Source organism: Dromiciops gliroides, chromosome 5 (assembly GCF_019393635.1).
Source record: "Dromiciops gliroides isolate mDroGli1 chromosome 5, mDroGli1.pri, whole genome shotgun sequence".
Lineage (NCBI taxonomy): Eukaryota > Metazoa > Chordata > Mammalia > Microbiotheria > Microbiotheriidae > Dromiciops > Dromiciops gliroides.
Window position 1 is genome coordinate 157600233 of NC_057865.1, and position 17344 is coordinate 157617576.

Consider the following 17344-nt stretch of genomic DNA (forward strand, 5'->3'; position numbering starts at 1 on the left):
TAAATAACTCAAGAAATATCATAGTTTCTTCTTTAAAGGTGGAGGTTCTTTGGATTATTTAAGTCAAGCTCTCTAACAGCAGGAAACATATCTTGTTATTTCCCCCCCAGTATCTCCTAGCACAGTGTATTATACTTAATAAATGTTTAGCATCACCCTTTGAAAACCTCCAGCATTTTTTGCTACTCCTGAAAGGCTGATGAATAGTGATACATTACAATCAATCAATAAACATTTATTAAGTACCTTCTATATGTCAGGCAATAGGGATGCAAAGATGGGGGAAAAAGTCTCACTTTCAAGGAGCTTACATTTTGTAAGTGGAAATAACAGGTACACATATAAGTAAGTTAGAAATATACATATTATTTCAAATATAAGTTAATTTGGGAGTGGGTGGGACAGAAGCAGCCGGGAACATCAGGAAAAGCCTCCAATAGGAACTGCCACTTGAGCTAAGATCTGAAGCTAGGGATCCTGAAATCATCATTCCAGGCATGGGGCCCAGCCTAAACAAAGGCACATAGAAAGGAGAGAGAATTCCATGAGTAAGAACAGAAAATAGACCAGTAATAATACTGGTAATACTGTAACCTCTCCCAGGTACTTGCTGATGGTTGCCAAGTTTTCTACCTTGCCCTTGGAGACTACTTCTCTCATTCCTTGAGGTAGCTGTTTTGAACCATTTTCTCCTCTTCGCTCTGAAACAATTATGCCCTACTGAACTGAAAGCTAAAGTATATGATCCAAACCCTTTATCAGAAACTAAATGTCCTCTGTTTCCCTTAAAGTCTCTTATTATCATCATCATGACCCTATTTTCCAAGCATGGAAGAAAAATCAGTACTACATAGAAAAGAAATCATTGTTGTTGTTCTTCAGTCATTTCAGACTTTTTAGGACCCCCATTTGGGATTTTCTTATCAATGATATTGGAGTGGTTTGACATTTCTTTCTCCAGCTCATTTTACAGATGAGGAAACTGAAGCAAACAGGATTAAGTGACTTGCCCACAGTCCCATAGCTAATGAGTATCTAAGGCCAGATTTGAATTCAGGAAGATGAGTCTTCCTGATTTCATGCCCAAGGCTCTATCCACTGCACCACTCAGCTGTCAAATTTTATACTTTATTATGTTTTAGAAGAAGTAAAACCAATCAGCAATTGCCAGATATGGTGATGAACACTTGTTATCCCTGCTACTAAAGAGGCTGGATTCCTTGAACTCAGGAGTTGCTCTATCCATTGCACCACCTACCTGCCCCTGAGAAATTGTTATGTCTCACTAAATACTAATCCTTGCAAATTGCTATGTCAGTATTGTATGTGTGTCCCCTGTGGCTCAGGATAGCTTTGTATGGAGAGAATCACCAGAAAGGTTATTATAAAATGATGCAATTTTTTTGGCCATGTTCATTAATGAACACTCTCTACTAAGACGTAGAGGAGCCATGATGAACATCCATATGATATATGTTCTTATCGAAATTACAAGTCATAAACGCATTCAGTAATAACAAAATTAACTTGCATATACTGTTTTATTATTTATAATGTGCTTTCTTCACAATATTTTTATAAGTTAAAGAGCATTGTGGTATGTATTTAACTAAACCTATATGAACTGAAAACAGGCAGTACCTCTTAAAATATCAGAGAGTAAAATAAGAAAGAAAAGTAAACAATCAAAACAATAACACCCAACCCACTCCCAAACTTCTTCCTTCATTATAAAGTCATAAAAACCTGATGTCATCACTAAATCTGAAAATTATTTGAATCATCACTTGGCGACCAAACATTAAAATATTCTGAGCTTTCAATTTGTCTACAGGCTGCTACTTTTCTCTAGTTGCCAATAACCCTGGGCACAGCTTTGGAAAGAAGTTTCATGACTCTAACTGAGTCCCTGCACATGTCTTTGCATGTGGCCTTAAAAACAAAACAAGCAAAAAAAATTTAATTGCTGCTTTATTTTGAATACCTTGGTTTCAGTTTCTCCATGTGAATTTAACTTTCCACTTGTTTAACTATTTGTCTCTTGTAACTAAGAAAGAAATTAAGGATATCCATGCCTATTAATTTAATGTATGAGTCAATAACAGTCATTACTTGATCATAAACTATGTGGGAAATATTTTAGATAAAAAAATTAAATTCTGGTAGTCTGACAAATAATTGAAACCTGTGTACATTGTCTATCAGCAGTTCTGTGGTTCAACTAGCTGAATCATACTCTTCTCTTACCCCTAAATTTCTCTACCTTTTGGAGTACTGTGATGTATAAATATGGATAACTAGCATTTACATCTCATTTTTAAGTCTGCAAAGTGCTTTGATCTTCATAGCTCCCCTGTGAGGAAGGTGATATTATTATTGAGGTCCAGGGAAGTTAAATGATTTCTCCACTCACAATGCTAATGAGGCTGTAACATAGGGTTTGAATTGAGGGCTTCCTGACTCCTAGTGTAGGTCTTCACTACAACATGCTACTTCTTGGAAAACTGTACTATCAAAGATTGATTTCCTCTTCTCCAGTGTAGTCAGCACCCAAAATACAAAATAATTTTCCACAACAGTGATATATAAAGTGCTATATAAATGTTGTTGTTGTTGTTATGGTAAAGTGTGATCAAGTCACTCTCTAACTCAAGAAATTTCAATAACTCTCCATGGCCTCTAGGATAAAATACAAACTCCTATATTTGCTATTTAAAGCCCTTAACAATCTGACTCCAGTCTACTCTTTCAGGCTTATCTGGCCTTCACATACACTAAGCAATTGCAAACTGGACCGCTTGGATTTAGCATTCTAGCCTTTGCCATCATGCCTTTGCAAAGGCTAGAATGTTCTCTCCTCATCTTTTCTTCTTAGAATCAATTCCTGACTTCCTTCAAAACTCAGTCACCTCCTATGGAAAGCCATTCCTGGTGCCCCCAGTTCACTGTGTCTTAAAATTATGTTTTATTGCATTGTACATAGAGTATATCTACTTAATTGTGTAGATACTACATCCCTAACTGAATGTAAATTTCATGAGGCTAAAGAATTTTAATTCTCTGTGTACCTATCTACTGGATTGCATACAGTAGGCAGTTAATGTTTGTCCATTGGAGGTAGAATAAATTAAGTCATAAGGCATGATATCATTCTTTCATGTCATTTTCCAGGGTCAACAAGACAAACAGAAATAAGAGATGAAGGAAGAGGAAAAAGAAAAAGGACATAGTGGGCAGAGGAGGGAAGCAACAAAAGTAAACTTCCATTACTCCATACTTTTGCCAACAGTTTAGCAAACAGAACTAGGCAGTAGACAGAATTTAGGAACCCACCCTGGGTGGTAGCGTTTATAGAGTAAACTGATGTCTTCATGTTTTGTTTTGTTTTTAATCACTTACTTTTACAAGGCCACTGAGTAAAATATTTTAGGGGAAATGAAACACACATATTTGAAGAATCAAAGCAAAAAAAAAGCATGGAAGACCAGAAGATTAATTTCCTACAGAAATATGTTTCTCTTCTTTTGCATGTTTGTGGTCATGGATGTTACTACCTTTTAGTTTCAGAAGCAAAATGTTATGAAGCCATTCAAATGACATTTCTCTATTCATTAGACTCTAATGGAACAACTTGTGCATAGAGAGCTCTCAATAAGCATTTGTAAAATGTGTATATATATACACACATATAATTTATATTATTTATATACATATTTATATGTATATGTATATATATACATAATTTATCCTCTCTTAGAGAGGAAATTTTACTTCTCTATTTAAAAAATATATCAAATTGTGGAAAAGAAAAATAAATCTTCTAACATTCAAAAATTAATTCCAGATGTGTTTCCATTTTGGTTATATTTTAGCCCAGAAATGAATATTGTAATAAATTTTTATTAAAATATAACCATAACTTTTAAGAATATCATCATATGCCACATTAAAGCAGGGAAGAAATCCCTCCAGCTTTGGTATCAATTGTCACCAAGGACATATGTCAACACTAATACATACATACGGATACACATACATACGCACATACATATATGTAGCATGTGTTTAAATAAATAAATAAAAATTTGAACTTCAGTGGCCCTCACCAAATATACTTCTGAATCAAAATAAGGACTATGCTAGCTTAACAAAGAACACAAAACTGGATCCCGAGGTGCCCATTCCTTAAAAACTGATATTAGTAAAAGATTGACTCTACATATATCATCAAATTGGATGCCAGGTTTAGAAAGAACTATTCTTTTAATCAGGGACCTTTTATCTGCTTTTCCATACTTTAAACAAAACTTTTTTTGTTTGTTTTTTGTTTATGCGGGAAAGTGGGGGTTAAGTGACTTGCCCAGGGTCACATAGCTAGTAAGTGTCAAGTGTCTGAGACCAGATTTGAACTGAGGTACTCCTGAATCTAGGGCCGGCGCTTTATCCACTGAACCACTTAGCTAGCCCCTACCTTAAACAAAACTAACCCCTCACAGAACTTAGAAAGAAAAAACTCTCCCACCCCAACAGGGATTTTGATTTTTTAAGAAACACAATAAAATTAATCTCATATCTTCTGACTACCTAGGTGCTGCTATTTTCTTTTTCTTCTTCTCATTCATTTTATGAATGCTTTTAGGATTGATAACCACAGACATGACCTATTTCCACTGAGAAACCAAGCAAATGAACTACTTATTTCACTTTCTGCTATTCTAGAACTTTGCATTTGCCTCCCAACCCTTACCCTTATTTTTGAGTTGGATCATCAGTTTTTGTCAGTAGTTCTGGCTACCATCTGTTCATAACTGACAGTCTAATCTGCCCAACCACTTTGTTTCTCTGGTTGTCAAGTACATTAGTCCAGGAATCAGGGCTTAGTACCCATGAGAAATCCTCCCTTTGCAAAAATTCAACTCTACTTGTCTGTCTAGACTATCAGGCTGCTTTCTTTTTCTCTACTACTGACAAGCCCTTTTTATCATCCTTTACCCTAGGGAGCTGGTCAATGAGATTTCTTAGATCAGCGTTTATAATTTTCCCAGGTAAGGGCCATGATGAGTGGCACTACTCATGTCACCCAAATTAAAACACCTTTAAAAAAATTGCAATGAAAATTTTGTGCCAAAATTGTCTGCATCTATCAGGGAAGAATTGATTTGATAAATTAATCTGTTAGTGCATCAATCAGACATTGAAATTGGCTGATAAAACCCCAAACTTTAGCCCCCAGTGCAATCAGGGCAATCTGATATAATACTAAGTAGCACAACCAATATTAGCATCACTGCATTAACCAGTCACAATGCTAATGTGGCCTTAAAAATTGAAGGACATTTTAACTTATGAAAAAAAGATGACTATAGAAGTTTAATAATTCATATCTGGGGATTGCAAATTGATTTTTTTAAACATCTGGCAGTCTAGCTTACTGCAAAGGATAATATTACAGAATTATCCATCAATTTAAAGTTCTGGCATCTCTCCATTGGAAGTCAATATTAGATTAAAAACCATCAAAGAAGGCTATATATATATATATATATATATATATATATATATATTAAACACACTGCATTTAACTGGGATCATTTCTTTTCAGCTGAGTCAGGAATTAAGCTTTCCTGATCTTCATTTAAAGTTTGGGATTATGTATTGGAGCAATTATTCAGCATATAAATAGATGTCCTTTACTTTCAAACTATGAATGGTTCAAGCCAAGATGGCAAAGTATAGAAACACTCAGCCAAGACTTCCCAACATTCCCTGCCAAACAACTTTAAAATAATGTATCAAATCTAATTCTGAAGTGGCAGAGCTAAAACGTAGAGTGAGACATTCTTCTAGCCCTAGAAACACAGGAGATTAGAGAGATCTGTGACATGAAGGAAGAAGCTGACCCAGAGCCCATGCAGCTGAAACATCGGTAGTGATAGAAGAAACAGCAGCTTTAGAAGATCTCAAGACAGAGATGATAAGGGGACATAGGGACTTGTCAAAAAGAGATTGCAGGATACTCCTGTGCTAACACTGGAAGCAAGACCAGACACTATTTGGCAACTCCATTGCTTATATCCAATTCTGGGTCATAGTTCAAGGGCAGAGAGGAGCACTATCAGTCAAAAGGGAATGGAAACACTTCTGGACCCAAAGGATCAGGTATCCTAAGGAACAGTATCATTTCTAGTCCCAAGGGAAGAGGATCCCTTAGGAATAGTATCAATTGCAATCCCAAGGGCTTAGGGGTCCCTGCTGTTTAAGGATCAGAGTACAGACCAAGAGAGCTGTGACCATACCACTTCCCAGATCACATCACCTTGGAAACAGCAAAAAACCTCCAAATTCTCAGAGCTAGCTCTGAAAACAGCAGTGAGGAAAAGTCTGAAGCTTGAGAAAGTGTCCCCCAACTTCCCAACATTGAAAAGAAAATGCAACATTAATATAAAGTTCCAAATCAAGAAATAGGGTGTAAAAATGATGACAAACAACAAAATGACCATAAAAAGTCACTCTGGTGCCAGGAAAAAGCAAGATAAAAACTCATAAGTCAGTGAAGTCAAAACAGCTATAAGCAAAGCCTACAAGGGGAAGAATAAGTGAATTGGACATGAACCCAGCAAGAATTCCTGGAAGAACTAAAAAATGATTTTCAAAATTGAATAAGAAGACTAGAAGGAAAATTAGGTAAAGAAAGTAAAGACAAAAATATGAAAAGACTATTAAAAGTTTGATGAAAGAGGCACAAAAAATACTGAATAACTCCTAATGGCAAAAGAGATAACAAAAATTCACTGATAACAATAATTTTGTAAAAATTACAATTGGGCAAGTGGAAGCTAATACCTCTATGATACAATAAGAAACAATAAAACAAAGTAAAAAGAATGAAAAAAAATAAAAGAAAATGTTAAATATCTGATTGGACAAACTATTGACATGGAAAACAGATCAAGGAGAGATAATTTAAGAATTATTGAACTATCTGAAACCATGATAAAAAAAGAACCTAGACATAGCATTTCCAGAAATTATAAAGAAAACTGCCTGTTCTCCTAGAATCACAGGATAAATTGACTTTTTAATACAATACTAAAGAGAAGCAAAAAAGGTAAACACAAAAGATAAATCATAAGGAATACAATATGGTTTAAATGTTTACCTTTCTATATGGGAAGATGATACCTTTAACGTCTAAGAATTTTATCATTTATTAAAGCAGTTAGAAGAATTATACATAGAAAGATGGCATGAGAGTAAGCTTATTATGTTGGGAAAATGCAAAATAAAAATAAAAAGGATAGGTGAGAAAGAAGGATGCCCTGAGAAAAGAGGGAAGAAAGAATGAAAGAAATTACCTCACATAAAAGAGGGTCACAAGGAAAAGCTTTTACAGTAGAGGGGTAAATGATAGGAGGATGGCATGGTAACACTAGAATGTCACTCATATCTAAATTGGTTCAAAAAGGAAAATATTTATCTTCTCAATTGATAATAGAAATCTATCTTGCTGAACAGGGAAATGGGGCAGGGGGATAAGAGAAAGGAGGGGGAGAGATGATAAAAGTAGACAAGTTAAAAGAAGTCAATGGTCAGAAATGAAAGAAACTTTAGAGCAGGGACAGAAAAAAAAAAGATTAACAGAATAAAATAGGAGGGAGGGAAATGCACAGTTGGTAACTATAACTGTGAATATGAATGGGGTGAATTCACCTATAAAACAGAAGCAGATAGCAGAATTAATTAGAAACCAGAATCCAACAATATGCTGTTTATAAGAAACACATGAAACAGGGAGACGCACACAGAACTAAAATAAGTGGCTGGAGCAGAATCTATTATGCTTCAGCGGAAATTAGAAAAGTATGGGTACCAAGGTTAGCTTTCAGCATTACTACCATATCAATAGTAATAACAACAAAAATCAATGATTATATCAATATATGCAGAAAAAAAAACTTTGTACAAAATACAAAACACATTCCTATTAGGGTTTTTTTTGTTTGTTTTTTGCAGGGCAAAGAGGGTTAAGTGACTTGCCCAAGGTCACACAGCTAGCAAGTGTCGGGTGTCTGAGGCTAAATTTGATCTCAGGTCCTCTTCAATCCAGGGCCAGTACTTTATCCACTGTGCCCGCCCCCCATTCCTATTAAAAACACTAGAGGGGGCAGCTAGATGGCGCAGTGGTTAAAGCACCGGCCCTGGATTCAGGAGTACCTGAGTTCAAATCCGGCCTCAGACACTTGACACTTACTAGCTGTGTGACCATGGGCAAGTCACTTAACCCCCATTGCCTAAAAACAAAAAACAAAACACTAGAAAGCAGGTCAATCAATGGAGCCTTTCTTAAAATGATAAGTAGCATTTATTTAAAACCAAAAGCAAGCATTATCTATAATGGAGATAAACTTGAAGATTGAGTAAGATCAGAGTGAAGCAATGATGTCCATTATCCATATCTACTATTATTTGATATTGTTCTAAAAATGCTAACTATAGCTATAAGACAAGAAAAATAAATTGAAGGAATAAGAATAGGCAATGAGAAAACAAAATCATCACTCTTTGTACTTAGATAACCCCAGAGGATCAAATAAAAACATTATTTGAAACAATTGACAACTTTAGCAAAGTTATTACATATAAAATAAAACCAAATCAGTCATCATCATTTCTATCAATAAAACCCAGCAGCAAGACTTTTAAATAGAAATTCTATTTACAATAATTACAAATGATATAAAATACTTGAGAGCCTACCTGCCATGACAAACCCAAGAACCACATAAACACAATTGCAAAGTACTTTTCAAACAGATTTAAACAATGGGGGGGGGACTTTAATTGCTCATGATTAGGCTAAGTCAATATAATAAAAATGACACTTCTACCTAAGTTAATTTATTTATTCAGTGCTATACCTATTAAGCTACCAAAAATTATTTTATGGAATTAGAAAAAAATAGTAACATAATTCATCTGAAAGACAAAGGGTCAAGAATATCAAGGGAATCAATGGAAAATTGTTAAGGAGGGTGGCCGAGCAGTTCCAGATTTCAAACTATATTACAAAGCAGTAATCATCAATACAATCTGGAATGGGCTAAGAGAGTAGTGCATCAATAGAACAGTTTAGGTACACAGTACACAGAATTAAATGACAATGCTAATCTAGTATTTGATAAAACCAAAGATCTAAGCTTTTAAGGTAAGAACTCAACATGACAAAAACTGTTGGGAAAACTGGAAAGAAGTTTGGCAGAAACTAGGCATAGACCAACATCTCATATCACATACCATGATAACATCAAAATAGATAAATTCTTCAGATAAAAAGGGTGATATGAATAAATTAGAGGAGCATGAAAAAATTTACCTGCCAGATCTATGGATAAGGGAAGAATTTTATCAAACAAGAGAGGAAGGGGATTATAAGAAATAAAATAGATAATTCTGATTACATGAAAGTTAAAAGCTTTTGCACAAACAAAACCAATGTAGCCAAAATTAGAAGGAAATCGGGGAACCGGGAAAAATTTGCAGCAAGTTTATGTGATAAAGGCCTTATCTTCAAATATATAGGGAATTGAACCAAATTTACAAAATTAAGATCCATTCCCCAGTCGATAAATGGTCAAGGATATGAACAGGTAGTTCTTAGAAGGAGAAAAAAAAAATCAAAGTTATTAATAGTCTTACAAAAATGCTCACAATCACTGCTGATTAGAAAAATGCTGATTAAAACAACTCTGAAATACCACCTTATAATTATCATATTGGCTAATATGACACAAAAAGAAAATGAGAAATGCTGGAGAGGATGTGGAAAAATTGGGATACTAATGCATTGTTGGTAGAGTTGTGAACTAGTCCAAATATCAGGAAAACAATTTAGAACTATATTTCAGAAAATAAATAAAAAATATTTTTTTAAAACATAAAAGATTGTGATACTAAATATGTGTGACCTTAGTATCTGAGCCCATGCTGGGTATTTTTTTGTGCTTAATGTATGCATCACAATCTAAACCCAATACAGCATAAGGTACCTCCCATGGGGCAGGGGGCAGAGAACAGAAACCATAAGAAAACAGCAAAAATCTACTACTGAGAATACTGAAATGCATAGAGAGCAGGATGGGTCAGAGATTTTACTTGAAAGTTGCCTATTTTAATTAATTGCTTTTGTTGACTAGCTGTTAATCTGTGTTGTTTTTGCACGATATGGGCTAATTTTGCTTCTAAATTTAGCATCAAGGGACAAAGCCCCATTCAGCCTAACTTAGTGACAGTTCTACTTAGTATTACCATGAAATGTATTAGTAAAAGATCTTGAGTGTGACTCCCTAACAGTCATAGTAACAACATCCATAAAACCCCAAAGTTTTAAACATGTAATAATAAAAGCAAAACTGGAGCAGTTTATAGAGAAAAGGAGCATCTGCCTAAAGCCGTAACCCTGAACTCAACAGAAATCAGTAATAACTACAATGGCACTTTGTGGTGCTACTAAATAATCATTGAGAGTAACCTGCTAAGTATATAGGGATACAAAAGAATGGCATTTGGAAATTTTGGAAAGAATGATTTTTCCTGGAGATGCCAGGGGGAAAGCTCAGATTTTTTTTCTTCTTCACACTCTTTGTTTTATCCATTAACTAATGACATTGGCAGATCTCTGCAAGCCACAGGAATTGTTTCTGCCAACCGAGCAGACACCAGTCCTAATATTAAAAAAACATTACAGTGGGTCAACTAGATGGCGCAGTGGATAAAGCACCAGCCCTGGATTCAGGAGAACCTGAGTTCAAATACGACTTCAGACACTTGACACTTACTAGCTGTATGACCCTGGGCAAGTCACTTAACCCTCATTGCCAAGAAAAACAAACAAACAACAACAACAAAAACATTACAGTGGATAATAAAGAGAACTAGCCTTAGTAGCACTGTGAAGTAGATATAGTTTGTCGTTCCTTATCCTAATCTTCCCTCTATTAATCAGTGGTCTCAAACTTTCTCATTTCTGCTATCAAATTATAGAACAGTGAAATTAAAAGATAACTGGATTTTGAATCAGAAGACTTAACATTTAATTAAGTTCCCTCTCTGCTTCATTCTGCCTATGTGAACTCTCTGTGGCTCTTTTTCCTCATCCATACAATAAGTGATTTCACCTAGATGTTCTCAAAATTCCTTTCTGGCTATCAATTCTATTAATTGCTCATATATTTCATTCGTGTTAAGTTGTAAATGATTGGTGACTTTAACTGATATTCCTTTCAGGGATATTTACACTTAAAAACCATTAAAAGTTTGAGGAAAGGGGCTAAAGCTCGAATTATGAAATCATAGCGATCAGTTAATGTGTTGGAGAAAAGATTTGGGGTTTAGGAACTTTCCCTGAATCCCTAGGATCAAATTCACACTTGGCACAAAGTTGGACACATAGATCTTATCACTGGTTGTTCATTGCCTTAAGTTTATGAACAAATGTCATCAAGTAAGATTACAGGTTTAGAACTGGAAAGGGACTTTGAGGCCACTGAATTTAATACCTTCATTTTACACTTGAAGAAACTGAGGTGTGGAGGGATTGAATGAATTGTACAGGGTCAAAGAGTCAGGGTATGTTTGAAACAGGATTTGAACCCATGGTGCTTCTTTCTTTCTTTCTTTCTTTCTTTCTTTCTTTCTTTCTTTCTTTCTTTCTTTCTTTCTTTCTTTCTTTCTTTCTTTCTTTCTTTCTTTCTTTTTTAGTGAGGCAATTGGGGTTAAGTGACTTGCCCAGGGTCACACAACTAGTAAGTGTTAAGTGTCTGAGGCTGGATTTGAACTCAGGTACTCCTGATTCCAGGGCCGGTGCTCTATCTACTGCACCACCTACCTGCCCCCCCCCCCAATGGTGCTTCTTGAATCAAAGCCTGGCACTATTTACTACTCAAAGAATTGTCCTAACTTCAAAGAACTGATAATATAAGAATCCCCACCATAAAAATGTCCCTTATCTGCTAATCTAATAATAAATTCAACTCAAAGCTTTCCCTTCTCTAAGCTAAAGAAAACTCTTTTAGGAGGAATTCCTATTGCTCAATTCTACCACTGGCCAGTAGAGTATCCTCCACTGAAATTTAGCTTGTCAAATAATGAGAAAAATCAGTCAATGTAGAGTGGTCATTATCATGAGCCATTCATTCAATTCAACTAATTCAGCCTTTGTTTCTTCTACTTTAACCAGGTCACTGTCAGGGAAATGGAGCTTTCTTGTGAGTAAAGAATAAAAATCAGTTGTGAGCCTCTTATTGTATAAAACTATTTGAATATACAGTATTACCAAGAAATCAGAGGCGAAAAGGTACTAACCATTTGCCCAAAATTTCCCTTTTATCAAAAGCAGCTGGGACCATATCCCAATATTATGTATACAGACAGGACCAAATAACAGCTGTCAAACTCTCTAGCATTGTACATAGAAAGAAATATAGTAATTGTAACATAATACTGAATTAAAATATTACATCTCAGTAGGCACTGTCTTTGTTCTCTCTTAAAAGATGTTGTACTATAAAAGCCTTTACTAGATTTCTATCCCCTGCTACAAAAATCAATTGGTAAAGAAGGCATCATCTGGAAGGACTATTAAGCAAGTGACTGTTCTTTAACTTTCAAATGCTATAGAAATCTTTTACATTACTGCTTTAGGTTTTTCTAGGCCATTGTTCTCCAAAATGAAGTCAAGATAGAATTTCTTTTTATGGTTCTTTATATTTTTTGAATTCCTATTAAGCCCCCCTCCTTTTATAATCTATTCAATAGTTGTGGCTAGAAATGAACAAAACAAGCAAATAAACAAACAAAACAGAAGTATTTAATAACAAAGTCCCAGTCTGAGGACACTGGGGAAGCTAGCTGTGGATAGTGTACTGGGCCTGACATTAGGAAGATTCATTTTCCTGGCTTCAAATACTGTCTCAGACACTTACTAGCTATGTGACCCCGGGCAAGTCACTTAACCCTGTTTGCCTCAATTTCCTCAGCTGTAAAATCTGTAAAAACCACTCCAGAATTTTTGCCAAGAAAACCTCAAATGGGTTCATGAAGAGTCAGACACAACTTAACAACAAAACAGGGGACACTTGGAAGTTCCCAAGATTCTTTTAGGGGCTCCACTATATCAAAACTACTCTCATGATTCAATTTAAATATGATCCACATAAACAAAAGTTCTTTGAGGGGTACTCAATATTTCTTTTTACTTTTAAATTTTAAAATCCCCTGAGCCCCAAAAGCTTAAGAACTGCCACTCTAGATTATCAATTTCTTTTGCCTCTCCTCATGGGGTCTGTCATCCCCCCCTTTTTTTTTAATCTCTGAATTCTCTGTAATTTACCCAGATTTTTTGCAAACACCAAGTACTCCAATAAATGTAGGATAGAAAAAAAGCATTACTTCCTAGGTCTGGCATGTCACTTGCTTCAGAATATAATGGGTATTCCATAAGTATGACATTGGCTTTCTCACATTGTTGCTACATTTTTTACTTTATCATAAGCCTCCGGCTCTCTCTTCTATATTTACATCCAGCCTTTATGCATTCTCTATTTGTAGTTCTCATGTGTTAGTCCCTAAGTACATTGACGTAAAATTGCCACTAGTAAAATTAATCTTGTTTCAGTGGAACTATTTTTCTAATTTGTCCATGTTATTTTAAAATGTACTCTCATTTTCAAAAATATTAGCTACCATATGTAATTTATTATCTGAAATTCTGATTGTCATGTTCTCAGTTCATTTATCTGAGACATGTATAAAAATATTGTAAAGCATCAGCCCAGAAATAAACCCAATGCAATACCTTCAGGCCCACAGTGAGACTCTGATGACTTGGGTTTAGCCTTCAAGCCAGGTGATCTATGTGACAAGGGTCAATATTAAACATCTGTAGTTTGTCAAATATGCATGTCAGTTCCTTCTTATCTATATGCCTGATAATCCATCACAGAAGGAAATTAAATTTGTCTGGCATTATTTGATCTTCTGAGCAGAATGCAAAATCTCTTTGGGGTTTTATTCTGCCATTTTTCTAAAGCTATGTGTGGTCATCCTGAGCTTCCAAACAGGGTACAATAAGGATATTTTAAACAAACAAAATGAGGGGGAACATATGTTTACAAGCCTCGTAGCATTAATGTATAACTATCATCATCAAAATAAAAGGTCAAGGTAATTAAAGTTTGACTTTCCACTTTATATTATCAGAAATATAAGATAACAAAAATATCACAAATTTAGGCTTATGAATTCATATGTTAAGCATAGGCTATCTATGGCGTCCTCATCAATTCTATTTGTTATGGTTAAAAAAAAAAGTATTTTATTTCTAATTAAGGTAATATCCTAAAAAGGCTTTTCAAGAATTTTTTCATGCTTGAAACTTATATAAAACAAACAAAAAAGCTATGAAAACATAATTCCTTAGGCTAATTTGTGGCCTAAAGATTTGGTGATGTTTATTTCTTGCATTTTAATCCCTCCCACTACTGGAGTACACTAAATGAAGATATTGCTTTAGACAGTTTGTGGACTAAGCAAGAAATAGAATAGCCAAAAATACATAGCAATTTAATTTAGGGTTTTTTGGTTTGGGGTTGCCCACCCCTTAAAACAATGTGACATAATGGAAGGAGCTTTGGATTTGGAATCGAATTACCTGGGTTTGAATACTATCCTCCCTACTTGATTATCATGTGCAAATTATGTACTCATTTAGGGAAACTGTGGTCCAGAGAGATCATCTGCAAATTGAGAGCTGGACTAAGTTCCCTTATGGTACTAGATCTCATAAAAATACTTGACTTGCTTATCATAAACAGCTATGAAGAGTAAACCAAAGGAAAGGAAACAGTAAGGAGGGAGAAGAAAAGAGAAAGAGGGGTGTAGAGGAAGTTAAAAATGAGTAATAGAGAAGGAAAGACAAACAGGAGAATGAGAGTCAGTTACATGAAGAGGGAAAGAACTTGGGAGGCCAAGGTAAAGAAAGAGGATCTGTAAAAGATTCAGTTGATACTATGGTGAACATAAGGGGGGTGGGGGGCTGTTTTGTCTTACAGCTTTTTCATTTGAGTTGTGTGTTTCAGAATAAGTTACTACTGTTCTTACTCATGTTTGCTTTTCATTGACCTTTTTAGAAATACTAGATTTATTAGATTAACTCACTTGAAGCTTTACAGTTGTTCTCAACCTTCAATATTTAGAGTCTCTCCTCCAAATGCGGGTAGTCAGGGAAATAAGGGTAGGAACTATTTACTAGGTGGAATCTGGAGGTGATCAGATCACAAGATTCATGGCCTGATGAAATCTAATGATTGGACACAGTTGAAATTCTTCAGTCTCTGGGTATAATTTATCTAAACTTTCTTTTTAAAAAAACATTTGTGGAGCAGCTAGGTGGCAAAGTGGATAAAGCACGGGCCCTGGATTCCGGAGGACCTGAGTTCAAATTCGGCCTCAGACACTTGACACTTAATAGTTGTTTGACCTTGGGTAAGTCACTTAACCCTCATTGCCTCACAGACAATTACCTCACAGACAGCCATCGCATACAACAAGTAACATTTTTAAAGGAAAAAGAAAAAAAAAGAGGAAAAAAGTCAGCAAAACAAATCATTATGTTTAAAAACCATGAAAATACATCTGATGCATCACACCTGTGGACCTCCCATCTCTACTAAGATATTTCTTACTAAAGGATCAATTAAAAACTAGGAGCTTATATCATATTGCAATTTATTTGTTTTCTCAATTCTAAAATCTTATTCTAAGTAACACAAATGTCATTTGATAAATGATTATCTCTCATTCTTATCAGTTCTTGAATGTTGAAGAATTATTCAAGCAAAATTCAACTTTTGGGGGAAAAAAACTCACGCAAAATTACTTTGTTGCTTTTATTTTTTTTTCCAGTCCTTGGATTTATAATTATCTGGCCTGGCAACAACAGTCTATTATAATTGATAATTAAAAAATTATAAGAAACTGTGGGCCACTTTTACTCAGATAAGCTTTTGCTTTGATTCTCTGCCTGCTGAATCATAGGAAAACAGCTATAATTTTAATAAAGTTTTCTCTTGTTTTTTAAGTAGAAAACACCAATTTATAGCTCCTCCATGGAATAGCAGTCATACATACCATGACCTTTGTAGAATGACTTCATTATGCTCATAAATAACCAGTTAAACTGTGTTCTTTACTATTTGGTGAAAAAGATATTATTCCTTTCAAGTAGGCAAGCCCTTAGAGTTGTAATAACAAGTGAACTGCACAGCCTCAAAGTGTGTTTTGACCAAATTATTCCCCAGAGTACCTAGAGATGCATGTCAATTTTATATTAAGATTTGAAGAGGGCATTAGAGAATTAATTGTGGGGCTATAAGCTATACTTACTTACTTGAGTTCTACTTGAGATTATTATATGCTTTCTTTATGTGCAATAAAGATGCATTTGTTTTCATCTTCATATAAATGGCAATAAACTACTATTTTCTTTCCTATTACTACAATCATAGAATCATAGAATTGGGGGGGAGGGTAATGAGGGTTAAGTGACGCCCAGGGTCACATAGCTAGTAAGTGTCGGATTTGAACTCAGGTACTCCTGAATTCAGGGCAGTGGCTTTATCCACTTCGCAACCTAGCTGCCACCCAGATTCTGTGATTCTGGAAGCACAGAATTGGAAAGGAACTCAATAGTAATCTAGTCCCTTTAACACCAAACAGAATCCCAACTATAATACATTGGTAAAGCAATCATCCAGCCTCCATTTGAGGACCTCCAACTTTGAATGCACTATTGATTTGCTCCTAAACATACTTAAATAGGTCAAGAATCTGTCATTTTATCCTTTTTTTAGGAGGATGGGGGACTGCACCTGTGATTACATTAGTTTCAGTAGTTCCCAGTGAGTAACTTCTTTTATTAAAAGTGACAAGCACCTACTCTGCAACCTATCACCTTAATCTATTTATATGTAGTAACCTGGACTGGGGATCCCAATATTCATTAAAGGAGAGACATGAACTCAAGTATTCCAGATTCTGTGTCTATCTACAGTATCTATCCATTATGCCATGCTGTCCTTCAATACCCTCAACCTCGAAGTAGACAATTTCATGACTGACTTTCTTTGTTTAAAGAAATGCATCATTTAGTGATTGATGCTATGGCTGTGAGAGCATGTCCAAACTCAATCAGGCCAGTCCTAGAAGATTAAATATACTGAGAAATATCAGGGATATATCCGAAGACCTTCTGGTATGGTATGACCTGCTAAAACTTGCTAGCATGTGG

General features: G+C 35.1%; 1 protein-coding gene across 1 annotated transcript in view; it reads right to left on the minus strand.

Moving 5' to 3' along the window:
• SEMA3E (semaphorin 3E) overlaps window positions 1-17344 on the minus strand; it is a 360049-nt gene that overhangs the window by 232409 nt on the left and 110296 nt on the right. The window lies entirely within an intron of this gene.